Here is a 20,708-nt window from a genome sequence, read left to right on the forward strand (position 1 = left end):
TGGTTCTAGGATAAAGATCTTAACAGGGTCCTGGGAGGAAAAAATAGATCATTTATGAAGATTCAGAAATCAGAATGGCATTGGACTTTTTGACAGAAACATAAGTAAAAGATAAATTCTGAAGGAAAATTATTTCCAATCTAGAAGTTAATAAAGGCTAAAAAGGGACTTTTCTGGCGGTCCAGTGGTTAACACCCTGCACTCCCAATGCACTGGGCATGGGTTCAGTCCCCGGTCTGGGAACTAAGATACCGCATGCCGCATGGTGCGGCCAAAACTAAAAACAATAAATAAAAATAAAAATAAATAAAGGTTAAAAAAAGACATTGTCAGATTGCAAAGTTTTAAATATTGTTTTCATGCATTCTTTCTCAGAAAACAATTGGAAAATATGCTCTACCACTACAAAGAGGTGAGGTAGGGGGTCTAATAGAAAAGAGAGGTGAAGGTTACACCCAAGAAAACTGTGGTAGGTGGAATGGCCACCAAAATATGTCCATGTCCTAATCCCTGGAATCTGTGAATGTATTGCATTGCATAGTAAAAGAGACTTTGCTGATATAATTAGAGTTATAAACACAAATATGGAGGCTATCCTGGATTATCCAGGTAGGCCCAATCTAATCTAAAAGCCTTTGCTTTGCATGAGAGTGTGAAGAAAATAGATAGTGTCAAATGTGGCAAAGAGTCTCAGGTTGAGGAAAAGTTACTGGGTTTGCTGACCCATGAGGCAACATAGAATAATAGCTCAGGTGTGTGACTCTGGAATCGTAGTGCCCTGGCTTGAATCCCAGCTCTACTGTTTATAATCATAAAACCTTAGGACAAGTTTCTTTCTTGCTGTGCCTCAGTTTCTTCATCTGTAAATAGAAGATTATAATAATAACACTATAGAGTTAAGAGGTTTTAATGCTTTTATCCACGAAAAGTGCTGAAAATATCTGGCACATAGTAAATACTCAATAAATATTAGCTGTTGTTAGTATTATTGACAACCTTTAAGAAAATAGTTTCTATAGAGTAATAATTAGTTAGGACTCATTTCAATGAAATGACAGAACTCCAACTCTAGTTGGCCCAAGGAAAGTATTCATTATTTCATAAGAATAAGTCTATTATAGTTTTATGTACCTTTGGATCTAAGTGATCAAATGATGCCATGGACAAAATATCTCCATCTTTTCCCTCTATTTTTGGCTCTGTGTTGGCTTTATTTTTAGGCAAGATCAGTCTATGTCATGACAAGATTGGCCACCAGGAACTCTAGGAGTAAATTCAACCAAGTTAGCAACCACAATGGAAAAAGAATACTTCTTTCCCAATAGTTGCAGCAAATTTCTGGAACTGAGTCTCAGTATATAGACCTGGATGGCATGCCCATCCCCATCAATTACTGTCACTAAAAGGAGATAACTAGCAGGTTGGCCAATTCAGTATTATTTGATCACCCATAAAACTCTGTGTGTGTGTGTGTGTGTGTGTGTGTGTGTGTGTGTGTGTGTGTGTGTGTGTGTTGGGATGTTGGTGTTGAGGGGAATCAACCTCTTTACTCAGATCACATAGACTGAAAGTGGCAGAGGTGTAGTTCCTCAAAGGAATATGGGTGCTGTTATCAGAACATGGAAATAGATATTTGGTCAGGCAAAAATAAAAGATGTACATTATAAGTGGTGAGTGTAGTTAATTAAACACAGAATGAAAGATTACTGAACATCAGAGAGAGCCCAGCTGAGGCTTGAATGATGGTAGAAATCTGTATGTAGGTTTTGTGACCTTATTCAAAATGTTCAGCATCCCAGGAAGAAAAAAAAAAAGACAGTACAATGATGTGATTTACATGAGGTTCAGGTTTGGGAAAGTGAACATGGCTAAAGGAGAAGAGCCAAAGGAATGAAGGTGTCGTAAAAGAACTGAAGAAATGGCAATCCATGGAGCCAGGTTGGGCAGAGAGGCAATAAGGCCAGAAAGGTATAGGCAAAGTAATACCTATGTAGCTGAATGTTCCTGCACTAGTGAAGTTATGAACCTAGTGCTAAAATTATTGAGAAAGGCAATGCTCCTAGAGATTTGTAGGTAATAGGGATGGAGATGGAAAGAGACCTCAGGAAAAGGTAATTGTTTAGTTTTACTTTTAATTCTCTCTCTTCAAGATGTGTAAGGCTAAGTGGACATATTCCAAATTGAACTGAGGTCAAATCAAATCCGAAAAAGCTGAAGAAATCTAATTTTGTAATTGAAATTAACCAATGCATGCTAATTTATATTTTATTACTATAGGAATGGAATGTAATTCCATTCAAACCACTCTAGTGGCAGTAAATCAGGAGTTTATTATATTAGTTATAAGTATCTTTAATATGGTTACATAATAATTAAAATATATAAATATTATGTCATAATAAATATATAATGAATAAATTAATATTAGTATTAATAAAATCAAGCCAGAATTTTTTCTACCAGTTATGATAATTTTCCAATTCTTAAAACACCTCAGAGGAAAAATCTTTCAAAGAAAATCATGATATTGTGAAAATGTCAAAGATTTGAGATTCATGATTTTTCAACTACATGACCTTAGGCAAGTTATTACTTTAACTCCAAGTTTCCTCAACTATAAAAATGGTTTATCTTAAATGGTATGTCTTAATTGTTGTGATTACCAAAGAAAATTATCAAATGAGAACAATAGGTGACAGTGTCTTGTAAAGAATAAAATTATTTAAATATGTCATTTTTAAAATAAGGAACTGTTTTACAATTTAGATAGCTACTACAGTAACCATTAGGTAGAGTTCACATTAACTTCTAACCTAATTAGAAGGATACACATTTTAACACTAACTTTCATTAAAGTAGTTCCTTCCAGATTATTGAAGTAATTTCCTAATCAATTTGAGCCTGCTGCCCCTCACCTTAGAGTTGTCTTTTCTAAATTAATAATTCAAAGCACTCTTGTGTAACCAATTCACTTATCTAACATTGAAAATATTACTAGTCAAAAGGTTACATACACCTTCCATCTTCAAATGTTGTTATGGGACCTATTCCAAATGTTAGTTGTTTGGTTTAACAATTTAAATGAAATTGGTTTATGGAAGCAATTGTTATTTATCAGGGAGTAATAAAAAGAAAGAGCAGAGAATTAAAAAAACGTGATTCATATGTGCTGTCTTCCCAAAGTAATCCAGGCAAATATAATCTCTCAAATATTGTGACACTTCTCACTCTAGCTCACTCTCTGGCAGCAGCAAGGTCTCAATCTGTCAGCCTATTGCTTTCCCTGCAAAAGGTCGAACCTGCAGTGTGCTTTAATATTTAAGTTTATGGCCTTGGGCATTGTGGACATAAAATTTACAAATTTACCAAAAATAGCATCATTCACACTGGTACATATTATTTCATGTATATCTCTGTCCCATATCCTTTAATAACCAGAGTGGCTGTCACTTCTGTCCTTTACTGAAAGGATCACAAGTTTGCAATCCAATAGCTTCATTTGCTAACTTCAGTGTAGGTACCAAGTAAAGAAGGCCACGTCTCTAATTCTTCAAAAAAAAGAAAAAGATTATAGTTTGATTTGCTTTGACACAGTTAGAGGGCAAAGTTCTAGACACATTGCGTCCATGATAGTAGACATTTTAACTATATATTTAACAGTTTTATCCTTTGCAATATGCATAATGGAACAAATGAAAGCTACTCTGGCGAAAGACCCAAGCCTGTCTCTCGCATTAACTATGTGCTAGTTTTGGTCAAATGACTTAACCTGCCTGAACTTCAGTTTCCTTATCTGTAAAATAACAGAATCATGGAATTTTAGGACTGGAAGGCACCCTAAAAAACCAAGGATGCATGGAAGTTCAGGCCTGTCTTACACAGTCAGTCTTGAGGCAGAATTCATCTTTAACTTTGGCCTCAGTCTTTGGAGGGCCAAAAAGCCAAATACTGACTAGAGTGTCATTTCTGATAATATAGAGACTTTTTAAATTTTAAAAACCAATCATATTACTATTTTCATATGTTACTAGATCCAAGGTTTAAGGAAAAAATTCTCTGAAGTGATTGTGTGACGCAATGGGCACATGAAAGAGAGAAAACATTTTTTTAAAGTAAGAGCAAGTAAATTAAGTCTGCTTCAGAAAGTGTTTTGCTCAGTCAGGGCATGAGGCTTCAGTGTTTGGGTTTATCATTGAAATTGCATCCATCACTAGTAACAGAATCTTGGGGTTCCGAGAGTTAACAGAGGATAAGTTAGGAAAGTTAAGAGAGGATAACCTTGGTTGGTTATTATTAGAGAGGAAGGAAAGATTAATAATATAACTGCAGTATCCAGTATTGGCAGAACCAGCCAAAACATATCTTGCATCTCCACCAACCTCAAGTGAAGGTGAACGCTTAGTATCACAAACATGCAGTGCAGTTACCATATAAGCAATCTAGTAGCTATGGTGCTAAGTGATGATTAATGATCATATTATAATGCCAGACTTTTAAAATAGCTACTACAATTTAATACCAATATTACAGTAATATTTTAAAATAAAACTTCAGCTTTATTTTGATATCCCAGAAATTCATCCTGTGACGGTAATATTTTATTTTGACCTTGACTTTTGTCAAATACAAAGCATTTTGTATAAGCATTCAGTTATTCAATCAAAACATATATTTGGTGCACTTATATGGGAAATTCAACTTTCCGTCCAATTTAGCAATTAGTTCCAAAATATCCTAGAAGATAGTCATTCAGTTATGATAGGGCTCTTCCAACGCTGAGCAATTTACTTCTGAAGGAGGCAATGTTTTCCTTGTCTTGTCAGTAGACAGCTCTAATTAATAAAATAGTTTCATTATGTTGACCTGAACTCTTCTTGCTTAATAACATTTCATCCAGTGCCCTTAATTCTGTCCTCTTATGTAACATATTAATAGAATAAGTCTGTTTTCATAGGGCTAACCTTCAAAGGTTAGCCCTCTACAGATTTGAAGTCAATCCTTTGTCATATCTTTTCTAGGCCAAGTGTGATCAGGCCTTTCAACCACTTATGGCACATGCAGACCACACCCTTCACTATCCTAGTGTTCTCTTCTAATATTTGATGTCCCCCTTAAGAATGCACGAAACTTAAAAATGAGAACACAGGACTTAGTGCTTTCATTCACTCAAGACATTTTTATTGAGCATCTATCACATGGCCTATCTCTAAGGATAGGATACAGCAGTGAACAAAACAGATAAAAGTCCTTACCCTGTGGAGCTTATATTCTTAATGGGAAAAACAACAAATAAAAAAGTAAAACATACAGTATGTTAGAAAGTAATATGTGCTGTGGAAAAACACCAAAGCAGGGAAGGGAAATAGGACCTTCTGAGGGTGGAGGTGGGGTTGCAATGTAAAATAGTGATCAGGGAGTCACCAAAAAGGTGACTGTGCCCATTATCTTTTGGTCACCCCTCTAGATCTGCTCTCTTTTCTTATCCCACCTATTCTCCATCTCAGGAGGCTGACCTGTGGAGTAGATCAGCAGTTCCCCTGCCAACTGGCTTCCCGTTTGGGTTAACCATTGGGGATCCTAGTAAGATATTGGAGGGAGGGAGGAGAGTGAGGTCAAGATATTTATTCCTTGGTCGTCGCTTAGTGAGGACTCTCAGGTTGACTGTGTCCCTCTATTAGAAGTCTGGCTCCTCTCAAGGATTCTCTCTCCTTCTGTTTCCAGTAACCACTCCCTTTCTTGTCCCTTTAGGCCTAGGGATGGTGAGCTCTAGGTTACTGCACTATCCTTTGTGGTTTCTTTATATCCACACCTTTGAAAATAGTCCCTTTGTTCATGAGACTTCTTCGACATTATCCTATTTCAAGTATGCTATTTCCTGTTGGAACCCTGACTGATGCAGGGATATTTGAGCAAATATATGAAAGAGATAAGGGTAAGCCATGTGGAGACATGAAGACACAAGTATTGCAGGAGCAGCAAGTACAAAGGCATATTGCTACAGACACAGTCTGGCAGTGCAGAGCACAGAGGAGCTTTCATGTCCCTTGACCATTACATTATATGTCCATTAGTGTAATCAAAGATTGTAGTAGTTTTCTCGTGGCAGTTATACTCTGTTTATACTGAACTTGTCATAAATTCAAATCCAATTCTTCTGATTCATTAAGATTTTGGAACAAAATACAGAATTTTAACATGTATTTCCATTAACTTTTATCTTTTTGCCATTAAACAAATACTTGATAGGTACCTACTATGTGTCAAATCTTGTGCCGCATACTGGGAATTCAATGGTAAATGAAACAAGAATCGTTTCTACCCTTCTGGAAGCTTCATCCTAGTATAGGAGACAATTAAATAATCACACAAATAAGTCTGTGCAAAGCTCTGTCAATTGTCAGTTCAGAAAGAAGCTCTTGGGACTGGTATACAGCCAGAGAGTAAGAGTGTCATGTAAAATGAGGCTAGCAAGATAAAAAAGGGTTATATCATGCAGGGCTTCACGGGATATGATAAATATTTTGTTCTTTGTTGCCAGAGCAGTGAGAATCCATTGAGGAGCTCAAGCAACTGGGTGAATTGCTCAGATTTGTGTTTTGAAAATATTAATCTAGCCATAGTGTGGAGGATGAATTAGAAGGGGTTAAGAATAGATCCAAGAAGACCAATTAGGAGGCCACTGAGAAATGTTGGGATTATGGGTAGAAACAGAATAATCTTCATATTTGAGAGATTTTGAGGGGAAGCTGGTGTCCATGACGACTGTACTATATTTCTTGTTTGCATAACTGGCTGGATGGAAGTAGCACTCAAATTATATAGACAATATTGGAAGAGAAACATGCTTTAGAGAAGAAGAGCAAGAATTTGGTTTGGAATATATAAAACCTAAGATCTCCATAAGATATCCAAGAAGAGAGGTCAACTAGGCAGATGGAAGTATGAGTCTAGAGCTCAAAAGACAAGTCTCTGTGTAACTGGCAATCCATATAGCTGATAACTATCACGTTGGTTATGTTTAATGATACAAATCTACCAATATTTCAAAAATCTTGATTCTATTATTTAGAGTATTATTAACTGTTTTTACCACTGAGCTCTCTTAAATTTGGTAATGTGCTTTCCATGTATTTGTCCGAATTAGTGACCATTAAACTGGACAGTGCTAAATCCTAGTCAGGCGCTCGGTTTGGAAACCTGGAATCATAAATAGATCCTGACTGTGATTTGGCACAATATGTTCTAAGCTGTGGCTGCTCTCTGATCTATTAGCATATATTTTATATTTTTGGCCACGTTTATTATGCCTTCCTATTCTCTTTCTTCTTGGTATATGTGCCTTTCCTATTTCTGCTGTGTACCTTTTGTTTTCTTTTGTTTTTTAAATTTTTATTGGAGTACAGTTGCTTTACAACGTTGTGTTCGTTTCTACTATACAGCAAAGTGAATCAGCTATACGTATACATATATTCTCTATTTTTTGGATTTCCTTCCCATTTAGGTCACCACAGAGCACTGAGTAGAGCTCCCTGTGCTATACAGTAGGTTCTCATTAGCTATCTATTTTATACATAGTATCAATAGTATATATATGTCAATTGCAATCTCCCAATTCATCCCACGCCCCCCCCTTACCCCCTTGGTATCCATACGTTTGTTCTCTACATCTGTGTCTCTATTTCTGCTTTGTAAATAAGATTGTCTATACCAATTTTTTCAGATTCCACATATATGCGTTAACATACCATATTTGTTTTTATCTTTCTGACTTACTTCACTCTGTATGACAGTCTCTAGGTCCATCCACGTCTCTACAAATGACCCTTTTTATGGCTGAGTAATATTCCATTGTATATACGTACCACATCTTTATCCATTCCTCTGTTGATGGACATGTCCTGACTATTGTAAATAGTGCTGCAATGAACATTGTGGTACATGTCTCTTTTTGAATTATGGTTTTCTCCATGTGTATGCCCAGTAGTGGGATTGCTGGGTCACATGGTTGCTCTATTTTTAGTTTTTTAAGGAACCTCCATACTGTTCTCCATAGTGGCTGTATCAATTTACATTCCCACCAACAGTGCAAGAGCGTTCCCTTTTCTCCACACCCTCTCATCTGCTGTGTACTTTTAGTGGGATAGACCTAGAAGATACAATTGGGTAGCTGAAAAAGTAGATAAAAATGAAGAAATAACAAATTTTTAAGGTACCAAATGCTTTAAATGTTTACTTGCAAAAGGACTAATGGGAGAATGTTGTGCACCAATGCTATGTGTTTATTGCTCTTTGGCAAAGCTAGGAAACCCCTAGTATTGATTTATAGTGTGTCTTCTCTAGTACCTAGTATGAAAGTAGCAGGAATAGTCAGCTGCTCTATCCCTGGTGTATGCAGAACATGGCTCCAACTCCTCCACTGTTCTATACAGTGTACCAAATCTCAGCCCCTCATACTCAGAGGTGGGTTCTAAGGCATCTTTGGCATCTTTATATAACCTACAGGTCAGCTGTCCCTCTTCTTCTCAGTCAGCTCTTGTCTCTGTTTCCACAAGAAATTCAACCAAAGTAAGCACATTGCAATCTTTGTAGTTTTGTGGATCCCAGAAGGATCATGTTGCACCTCACATGGCATATCACTTTTAAAATCTCACTTGGCTGTCCCTTCCTGAGTCTTTGCTCCTGGCTGCACAATCACCAGATTCCTCTTTCTGCCCTCTCCACCTCACAGGTCTCAGCTCAGCTCCCCCGATTTCTGTCCTCCTAGCCCTTCTTTGCTTAGGTATTTCAATCTCCTCTCTCTCTCTCTCTCTTTTCCTTCTTCAGAGCAACTTAGCATTTTTCTAATTTCTACCTCTAAACTTTCATACCTCACAGAGCTCACCAGCAAAGGACCCTCCAGGTACCAAGGACCGTTCTCCTAGGGCAGTGGGAGATTGTAAATTTATGATGAATTTTTAATGAAATACATAATAAATATTTTTATTGTTGGATATTTACAACTTTGTCTCATTCCTTCCACATAGAAGGAAAATCAGCCTATTTTCTGAGTGTCCCAGTTCCACCCCAGTGAAGGAAATAGTAATGGGATGGACATAAAATTGGGCTTAACATAGAAGTCATTCCCTGAAACACTGAAAGATCAGGCTGGAGGGGAAAACAAGAAAGTTGGGAAAATAAGAGGGGTGGCGGGGATGAATTAGTTGGAGAGGTTGTAAGGAAGATAGACATTTTCTGCCCTTAAAATGCTTACATAATAACCTATATGTTATTTCAAAAGAATCAATGAAGGGTAATCCAGTAACTAATAAGGGCTATTAATCTGCAGGTAGAGAAATAGTGTGATATATATATATATTAGTTTTAATTTACATTCCAGGATAACTTGCTAATGATTGAAATAATTAATAAGGAATCCATATCCCAGAGATGTTTAGCTAGTATTTGAAAGACTAACCAGAACGACTAGATTTATCATTGATCCACACCAAGAGATTTGATAATTAGTATATGGATGTTAGAAATGATTCTTCATTCATGTGGCCAGTTGTGTTCAAAGTATACAGATTGGCAAAAAGAACTTCACAGTTACTTCTACACTTGCATGAATAGGAAATAAGAATCTAGCAATTCCAAGAGGCTATGCTGTTGAGAACATCTTGATCCCATGCCTGAAGACTCCATTGCATCACATGTCTAGACATTTTTGGAGGCGTCTGTCATCTGATCTTACCAGGAGGTTGGCAGAACCCTACAGAAAGAATATTGTTGCATCTGCCTTGAGTGAATCTTTCTTTCAAAGTGCTTGAAAGAACAAAGTTCAGGGATGTCACTGAATTTACAGAATAAGTTAATTACCTTTTTATCTTCCCCATTTTTTAGTATTGTGGTAAAATACACATAACATAAAATTTACCTTGTAAACCATTCTTGAATGTACAGTTTGGTGGTATTCAGTATATTCATAATGTGGTACCACCACCACCATATATCTCCAGAACTCTTCATCTTATAAAACTGAAACTCTGTAACCACTAAACAATAGAGAGTTATTCCCTGCCCTCAGCCACTTGCAATCACCATTCTACTTTCTGTCTCTAGGATTTTGTCTACTCTAAGTACCTCATGTAAATGGAATCATACAGTATTTGTCCTATTGTGACTGGCTTATTTCACTTAGCATAACATCTTCAAGGTTCCTCCATGTTCAATCATGTGTCAGAATGTCCTTCCTTTTTAAGACTGTATGATATTCCATTCTCTTTTTTGTTGTTGTTGTTCCTACTTGATTTCTTGTATTTGCAGCTGTGGCAAATTTTGGTCTGAGACTTGCTTTCATTGTAAGAGTCCATTGTAAGGCTTTGATGGAGAAGAACAAAGATATGTATTGTCCTTACATATCTCTTTGAACCAGGCTATTGTTATTTACCAAAAGTACCTAATAATTAGGAATTATCAAATTGCCTTAGGGCAGTTCTCAACATTTAGGTTATAATATTTATCATCAACATCTTTCAGTGCTCAATTATTAAATCTCAGGATGATAAATCAATTCTCAGAAAAATATAGCCATATTTAGTGAACAATAGTTTTATGTTAAAGTAGGCAGTTTTCAGCAATAAAAATTCTTATTAAATTATTTGATTATTGATTTTATTCATTCATTTGAAGGTTTTTTAACAAATAATGTACTTCTAAATAATTCTCTTGAGCTTTAATTTTAAATGGAGTCAGAGCTTGGATTCAGCCTTTAGAAATCTGACTGGCAAAGGTTTTTGGTTTCACATTAATTTTTTTACAGGTGTTCTCATAGCTTAAGTCAGGGGTTACAAAGGAAAAATTTGCTTATAAATGCTGTGTCTATTCCTAGGACAGTAACCTTTCATTTCTGCATTTATATTGCAATTGAGAAAGAGCCCAAGGAGGAGTTAAGAACAAATAAATGGAATTAAAAGAGATCAAATAGAAAATGTTGCCCCAAAGAATCAAACATGATAGGAACTTGAGACAAAAGACATAATCAAGAGCAGACTGATGAAATAAATTAGTGCCTACTGCAAAGTCTTTCTCTTGGGTCTAAGTGTAGTAAAATCATAATTTGAAAATGTAAATTAAATGATTTCAACTGTTTTCCAGTATTGGAAAAAATAATGCTTCCTCTGATAGAAGGTAGAATAACATATTTATGAAGAATTACCATGTGCCCTTTTAATAAACAGTACCTTATTTTTCAACTACTTACTCCTCAGCTCAATACTATGGAAGTATGACTTGGTTATTAATCATACAAAGTCATCATAGTGAGATAGTGGTATGAATGGTAGAAAGATAAAATGGGCACATTTAGAGGATGTACATTTTCTTATGTAGAAAAGGATCTAGAAAAAAGATAAGAGAGAACACAGAGCCCCTCCAGATGGGGCAGCAGTTTCCCATGGAGATTTTAGCTGTGGTTGATGCCACTGGTACAAAGTGAGGATTCCTCCAGCATGGAAACTTATACTTATGTTCTGTGCCTGTTTGCCCACCAGGTGGAGATGACAGGTGGAAAAGAACTCAAAGAAATTCCTAAGTGCATTTTGCAAAACCAGGTAATGTGTTTCCCAAGAGCATCTATCAATACAGTGCACTGAAGAAAATAGAGCTGCTACCATATTACAAACTTGGGAAGCCTCAATGGAAAAATTGAAGGGGCTAAGGGCTGAAGGTTGAATCAATCTCCAATGGCCAATGATTTATCAATCAGGCCTGTATAATTAAACACTCATAAAAACCCCAAAGGAGGATGTTTGGAGAGTTTCCACATTGGTGATCCAAACTGATTCCATGTGCCACCATGCCAGGCCCTAAACTTCATGAAGACAGAAGCTCTTCATCTGGCTCTTGCATTGTACTCTTTAATATCCTTTGTAATAAACCAGTAATATAGTGGGTAACCTGGTTTCCTGAGTTCTGTGAGCAGCTCTTGCAAATTAATTATACCCAAGAGGGTGCGTGGGAACCTTCAATCTATAGCCCGTTTGTGAGAAGTACAGGTAACAACCTCAACTTGCTCTTGGCATCTGAAGTGGAGGGCAGTGGGACTGAGCCCTTAACCTATGGAATCTGATGCTACCTCTGGGTAGATAGAGCCAGTACTGAGTTGAATTGTAAGACGGCCAGCTGATGTCTGATAATTGCTTGGTGGTGCGGGAAAACCTCCTCTTCTCACATCAGAATTGGGTACCAGAATCTCTACCAGGTAAGTTGACAGTGTGAAAACTCACCCTGCCACACACTTGAAACACAAGCACTTTTCACTATGTGTACTGAGGGATAGAAGGCTACAGAAAATAAAAAGAGTTGAGTATGTATGTGTAATATGCATGTAAATATACTATGTTAAGTATGTGTGCATATCAATTTTAGATGAGCAAAGTTTATCATTTCAAATTCCAGAACTAGAGCCATTTTTCCTGGGTCTCAAATCACCATTCTGAAACCACAGCTACCCGCCCCTGCAAATCCATACTATCTATGAAAAACAGATAACTATTATACTCTGAGGTCAAATATCAAACTAAAAATGTTAAGACCCCAAAGGGCTCAAATTGCCAGTGAAATTAGTCATTCTTTAAAAATATACTGTATTTTTCTCTGTTTTCCCCTAGTGACTTCCAAAGTAGCAAGTTGACATCCAAAAGCTGTTTTTAAAGGAACAGTCAATAGCTTTTCATTATAAAAAATATTCTAGCACAGAATAAGACCTATTTAAAGCACTTTTAAAAACCAAAGCCTCCTTGTCTTATAATAGTACCTGTATTATAGAAAACATCACTAATGAGAAGACAGGGAATTTAAAACTTACAGACATTCTTAAAAATACTCTGAACTTGCAAACTTTAATTCACACTTTAGATATTCTTAATAAGAAGAAAGCAAAAACATTAAGGTTTGTGCTTTTGGTAAGGATGAGGCACTTCTGAGTCCTGGTTATATTTGAATGTTTATCCTTTCCTCTAATCGCAGTAGCATAACACCCCTCTTCTAAGTAGAAATTTATGATTGTTTTAAAGTGGCAAGCAGCAATATTTAAATGTAAAAAAATTTTGAGGATCACGTGTATGACTTTAACATATCTGTGAATTTATGTAACAAGAAACATTTCAGATACCTTGTTGGTTCAATACATCAAGTATGTATAATTCATTATAAAATTATTTTTCATCGAAAGGTTTTGGTGTTTAGAACTTTGGTTGTCTGGCCATCTCATTCTGCTCTAATTTACAGCAAAAATTTTGGGCAAGTCATATAAACTCTTTGGGGTTTAATAATCTCATCTGTCAACCTCTTTTTAGTATACATAAATATCTTTATACATATGTATTTTTCTGTGGAGAGAATTCACAACTTTCAATGACTTAAAGAAGTATGTGATACAAAAGGCAAAAAAAATTTTTTTAATTACTGAGTTAACTAATTTTTAAGGCCTTATATTAAATGCTATTCATGTCTGCAAAGATTCCCTTTACTGGTCAGTCCACTTGTCTCAGCTGTTTTCAGTGTCCATGGATAGAACTCACAGATGCCCTCTTCTCTAAAGGAAAACTTTTGGGGAAATGGTAGCCACCTTGCCTGGGATACTATGCACACCACCACCCCAAATCCCCAACCAGGACAGGGCAGTCCTCAACAAATGACTAATTGGCATGTGGTCCTTGCCTCAAGTTGGAATCAATTCTGGGGTGCAGTTTGAGCTCCAGAACTTTCCTGTGGGATCAGATTGAAGCCTATCTAGCTGAGAACACATTCTTGAGCAGCTCCCTCTCTACGCTCCTCCCGCCACTAGCCTTATCTTGTTTGCCTCTCCTCCTCAGAGCATTCACCCAAAATCACTTGAACAGGAATCTCTGTCTCAGGCTCTGTTCCCAGGGAAATAGATTAAGACAGGCATCTTTGAGTTCTCACATTTTATGAGTCTAGGAGGTAGTTTTAGGATCAGACTCTAAGGATGGGTTTCTATAGTTAGTTCATTCATTCTGGATTATTCTGGGGATGGATAACAGTGAGGATGCTACCACTGATGGTAAGTGGAATTTGATAGTCCCTGGCATGCTGCAGTTGAATAGGTGCTAACACTATTTAGTTCACCATGGTGAACTGGAATGGGATATAGATGAAAAGGGATCTACTACCTGATGTAATGTCTAGTGGGATTGAGCAATGCGGGGAAATAACTATAAGGACTGATGTTGAGTGGTTCTTGCTATGTGCCATTAATTTGTTTAAGAGAGATGACAAAGCACGTATCTATTTATCAGCAATATAAAGCAAAGAGTTAGGGTAGGAAGGCCTCTTTGGCAACATTCAAGGAGACCCTTATTTCCTGCAGCCAGAGGACATGCCATGCTGAAGGCAAGGCTCAGGACCTAATTGTAAGAGTAGCAGAATTTCAGAGAAGATTGAATTCTCAACCCTGGCAAGTGTCTTACATTAAAGTCAGTGCCCTGTTAAGAGAGTGACCTTGAGTCTTGGGTGGAGGTGTGTGGGTAAATGCACATGAGACCCTTGAACTCCTAAATTCCCTTCAATGCTCTGCACCTGCAGAATTGCCCTACTCCCCTTGTTGGAAGATCACAGTCTATTTGCTTAAGGACTATGCAGAAGCTTCAAATGAGGTGAGTGCCTAACATAATAATCCCCACCCTCCTCAGAATCTTCCCTAGACTTATACTGGCCAGCAGAAAATCAAATCTTAGCAAATCCTGACTGGGGAGATGCTGGGTAAGGTAAAGAGAGGAGAGGAATTATGTGTCCAAATTGCTGCAGCTCCCGGCCTACATTTATCAGTAGAAACCAGGACAGTATGCCTGAGAATCCTGAGGATGCTGAAGCAAGAGGGGAGGAATATAAGTCTGGACATGGAACAGTTTGGTGATATGGAAGCACTCCCCTGTGATACAGAAGTTAAACCCTTGGCAATAGTGCTGAGTGATTCTAATACATTTCTGGAATGACTCTTGGACATTTGGAAAGGGTGATGGCCAACACTAAGTGATGTAGAGATGCCAGAGCTGCTGTGGCAAACTGTTGAGAAGAAACCAAAAGGCTTATAGAGGTGGGAATGCTTGCCAGGTTCTAATATTTTTTAAAAAAATGGAAAAGCCAACAACGGTGCATGTCCTTTGGGAGGGCCCACATCAGAAGCAGGATCAGAAGCAGTTTGTGTTCACAGGAGATAGACAACTGTATACATACATGGTCAAGGCTATGTTAATTCTTCTGCTCTCTGTCACAATATAGGTTAATAACAACAATATAGTGGCTTGGAGTGACTTCCACTTTAACACTTTGGTTTCTGGACCATGCATTCTACTTATTGGCGACATCTTTCATTGAATATATAAACTGTCTTCTGAGGACAGTGCATCATCCTGACATGGCATCATTCCCAAGATGGTACTTAAGCTGTACCTTCAAGAAACCATTCTGTTGTTTTATCCTGAGTCAGAAAGTGAGAGATCCCTAAAACTTTCATGGATATGGGAGGCCCTGAATCTTTGTATAGTTTATCTTCCACCCTCTGGAGCACATATATTAAGATACAAGTTATCCACTTGCCTCATGTCTACCAGGTCCAATTAACATATCATCAATATAGTGAACACAGGGAACTCTACTCAATTCTGTAATGATCTGCATGGCAAAAGACTCTAAAAAAGAGTGGATATATGTATATGTATAACTGATTCACTTTGCTGTACAGCAGAAACTAACACAACATTGTAAATCAACTATACTCCAATAAAAATTTAAGAGAATTTAAAAAAGGAAGGCACTTAGCATGAAGCCCATGCATTGACCCCCAGTGTCAGCCAATGACTGACTAGCTTGAAAGTAGCAAAAGGGCCACTTTTGCCTTTATGTGGGAACAACACTGTAGCACAACTTGGACTCCAGACCATCTCTCTAGGATCAGGGTAAAGGTAGTCTTCAGTGGAGACTATATCCTTGCTTAGTGTTGTTTTTTCCCCTTTTAATTCTGCTTCCTTCACTCACCTTTTTCTGAGATCACTCTCTGAAAAAGCAGAATAGAAATCCCTGTCTCAGGCTCTCCTTCCAGGGCAATGAACCTGTGTTAGTTATTGTCTAGTTCTAGCATTCTATGAGTCTCTGATTATAATATGTGGAGTAAAAGTAGTTAGGATTAGTTTACAGGTAGCTAAAGGGCAGGGAAGACCAGGGGAGACAAGAGCAGCAAACCAGTGCTGTTTAGCAGATAGCTTGATCAGGGTCTAGTATGGCAGCCATTTGAGGGGAATGGCAAGTGTGTGATGGGAAGCTGCAAAATTGCTTTGATTGAGCAGCTTCTGTGTGCCAGAGATACGGAGGAAGAGTGGGTGAGTGATCACTGGTGGTCACAGTCTAGATCACTGCATCTCAACCTTTAATGGTCAAACAAGTTGCTCAGGGATTTTTTTAGATGCATATTCTGACTCTGTATTTCCAAGAAGTTCCCGGGTGACATCCTGCCTATTGATGCACAGACTACTGTTTGAGTAGTAAGCCTCTAGACCAGAGTGCACAAGAGAAATATTAAGATATATGTGTGATTTAATTTTTTTCTAGCAGCCACATTAAATAAAGAAAAAAAATGAGTAAAGTTAATTTTATAGTATAGTTCAAATTGACCCACTATACCCAAAATACTATCATTTCAACATACAATCAATATAAAAATTATAAATTAGATATATTATATATTTTTGTGCTGTCTTCAAAATCCAGTGTATATTTTATACTTGAGGAACATCTTAATTCATATCTAAATTTTTATCAGAAATATATGTGTTTGTATTTCATAATGTTTACAGTTGAAAGTAGATTCATGCACTGAAGTTATTCTAAACATACTTAAAATTCCCCAATAGGTGAATCAAGTATTAGCTTTTAAATGTAAATTAATTAAAACTGAATGAATTTGTAAAAATCAGTTTCTCACTTACACTAATCACATTTGAAATGCTCAAGAGTCACATGAGGCCATGGTTTACCGTATTAAATGGAGTAGCTGTGAGTCATGTGAGAAAGACAAGAAGAATGCTGATTGAAATGAGGAAAAAGGGGCCTGGGAAGTGGGCTTGAAGAGATTAAACACTGAGGGTTGAAGGGAGTATACTTAAAAAAAAAATAAATCTAAGAAGTGACGGTTTCTTAGGGAGTAAATGACAGTGTCTGAGTGAATAATGGAAAAAGCACCTGTCTTTGACCATTTATGGCTAGAATTATTTTAACTTGTTCTGATAATTCAAAGCACCAATATCTGGTTTTCTGCTGTAGCAACCTGGACCCAAGCACTTGCCATCTTGGATTTTACTTAACCAAGTACTAGATATAGAATATTTCAGTGATTAAAAAACCATGATCCTTGGTGAAGAGGTACTACACCTGGGACCTGCACCATTCTCCACCAGTCTTCTTAGAGATAGGTATATTTGGACTCCTGGCTCTGGCTACAAAGATAAAAAGGCTTGTCATTTGAGAGGGGTGTCCCCTGTGACCAATACCAACAGGTTTCCTGACTTGGCTGGGATAATTTGCCTAATTCGTTGATTAGGTTCCTTAACAACCCATCTGTTCATTCCATGGGCCCCCAGTGTGGATCTCATTCTCTTAGACAAGACTGCCTCCCTCTCTTCCTGCCTCTTTCCCACATCTTGATGAGGACACAGTCCTAACCAGCTCTCTGGCTCATCCTCTTCAGCTCAGACTCCTGGGGCCAGCTTGAACTGCCTAATCTGATTAGCTGTCCCCTCTGAATTGCTGACCCAGTGTGGTGTCTATTTGCTGAGCCAGTGAAGGTTTGCTGCCCCCTTCTGGTGTGAATGCTCACTAAATACTATTTGTTTAATGAATTCTGGAAATGCATTATAATTGCATGTCTTGTCAAATGCAGTGTACAATAAAAAGCTGCATAATTTTTAAAAATTAACTTCTGTTTATTGAGCAGCTTCTGTGTGCTAGAGATATTAGGCACTAGAGATACAGCAGTGAATGAGACAGACATAAATCTGTACCCTCGTGGAACAGACAGACAAGAAATATATCAACAAGTAAAATCTGTGGGAAATCAGGAATTATAAAAAATATATATATTAAATAAAGCTGAGAAGGGAAATAGCGAATGAGGGAAGGCATTAAAATTTCAGATAGGGCCAGGGAAGTTCTCCCTGAAACCTAAAGGACATGAGGGAAAAGAGAACAATAAACACTGAGGCCAGAGGCTGCTTGGTGTGTTTGAGGAACATTAAGGAGGCCAGTGTGGCTGAAGCATCGGAGCAAAGTTACTGGGGGGGAGAAGTAGGACATAGGTTAGAGAGGTAAGTGTGGAGGGACAGGCGGGAGCAGATTACACGGGGCCTTGTAGGTAATTATACACATACATACACACACACACACACACACACACAGACATATATCCACAAACACACACATATACATATACAGTTGAACTTTGAACAACAGGTTTGAACTGTGCATGCATACTTTTATACAAATTTTTTTTCCTGTTTCTTTTTTTCTCTCACGGATTTTTTTCAATAGTAAATACTACAGTACTATATGATCTATGGTTGGTTGAGTCCACAGATGCAGAACTGTATATGGAGGATCAGCTCTAAGTTACACATGGATTTTCTTGACTGTAGGGAGGGTTGGTACCCCTAAAACCTGGGTTGTTCAAGGGTCAACTGTATAGGTACATACATATTTACATATATACATATATATTACTCTGAAACAGATTGGAAGCTAATGGAGAGTTTTGAATAGAGGGAAAATATGACTTGACATATTTAAATAGATCACTGAGGGTTATATGATGAATAGACAGAAGGGGTGGCAAGAGACAAGGTGTGAGACTTGTTAGGAGGCAAGGAGTAACAACAACTTGGACCAGCATGGCAGAGGGAGGTTGTGAGATATGGTCAGGTTCTGGTTATATTTGGAAGGCAGAAAATTTGCTGATGGAATGAATGAGGTGTGTGAAAGAGAGGTCTCTAGGGTAACTGGATGACTAAGGAAACAGACAGTTGGAGTTGGCATTCACTGAAATGGAGAAGTCTAGGGGAACAGCAGATTGGAGGAATAAATGTAGAGAGGAGAATAAGAATTGTTATTTGGAAATGTTTGAGATGCCTACTGGGCATATACCAATCTGGAAATCAGAGGAGAAACCTAGGGTAATGATAAAATCTTTGGAGATACAGCCTATAGATGGTATTTAGAGCCATAACATTACATGAGATCAAATTAAGAACATTAATTCAATGTGTTGGAAGTTTTTGATAAAACTGAATTATCACTAGGAATGTGAACATGGCTCTGACTTCAGTGGTGCAGCTTTGAGATTTAAGTGCCCATTTTGCCATGTGATGTATGATGACTTTATTCTCTTATTACATTTCTCTATTTGAACTATTGTGAAACTGTCGTTCCTATAGCTTACTCTGTAGTTATCTGGTCTTCATGTGGCATGACTGTACCCTTTTATTTTATTTTATTATTTTTTTAGGAGATTGACATTTTTTTGTTTCTTTTGTTTTTTTTCCTTTGTGTGTGTGTGTCAATCTCTTTTTTTAAATTTTTAAATTAATTTAATTAATTTTTTTATACAGCAGGTTCTCATTAGTCATCAATTTTATACACATCAGTGTATACATGTCAATCCCAATCGCCCAATTCATCACACCACCACCACCCCACCCCCACTTTTCCCCCTTGGTGTCCATACGTTTATTCTCTACATCTGTGTCTCAATTTCTGCCCTGCAAACCGGTTCATCTGTACCATTTTTCTAGGTTCCACATATATGCGTTAATATACAATATTTGTTTTTCTCTTTCTGACACACTTCACTCTGTATGACAGTCTCTAGATCCATCTATGTCTCAATAAATGACCCAATTTCATTCCTTTTTTGGCTGAGTAATATTCCATTATATATGTAGCACTTCTTCTTTATCCTTTCGTCTGTCGATGGGCATTTAGGTTGCTTCCATGACCTGGCTATTATAAATAGTGCTGCAATGAACATAGGGGTGCATGTGTCTTTCTGAATTACGTTTTTCTCTGGGTATATGCCCAGTAGCAAGATTGCTGGATCATATGGTAATTCTATGTTTAGTTTTTTTTAAGGAACCTCCATACTGTTCTCCATAGTGGCTGTATCAATTTACATTCCCACAAACCGTGCAAGGGGTTCCCTTTTCTCCACACTTCTCCAGCATTTGTTGTTTGTAGATTTTCTGATGATGCCCATTCTAACTGGTGTGAGGTGATACCTCATTGTAGTTTTGATTTGCATTTCTCAAATAATTAGTGATGTTGAGCAGCTTTTCATGTGCTTCTTGACCATCCGTATGTCTTCTTTGGAGAAATGTCTATTTAGGTCTTCTGCCCATTTTTGGATTGGGTTGTTTGTTTTTTTAATATTGAGCTGCATGAGCTATTTATATATTTTGGAGATTAATCTTTTGTCTGTTGATTCATTTGCAAATATTTTCTCCCATTCTGCAGGTTGTCTTTTGGTCTTGTTTATGGTTTCCTTTGCTGTGCAAAAGCTTTGAAGTTTCATTAGGTCCCATTTGTTTATTTTTGTTTTTATTTCCATTTCTCTACGAGGTGGATCCAAAAAGATATTGCTGTGATTTACATCAAAGAGTGTTCTTCCT

The sequence above is a fragment of the Orcinus orca genome, chromosome 3 (assembly GCF_937001465.1).
Source record: "Orcinus orca chromosome 3, mOrcOrc1.1, whole genome shotgun sequence".
Taxonomy (NCBI): domain Eukaryota; kingdom Metazoa; phylum Chordata; class Mammalia; order Artiodactyla; family Delphinidae; genus Orcinus; species Orcinus orca.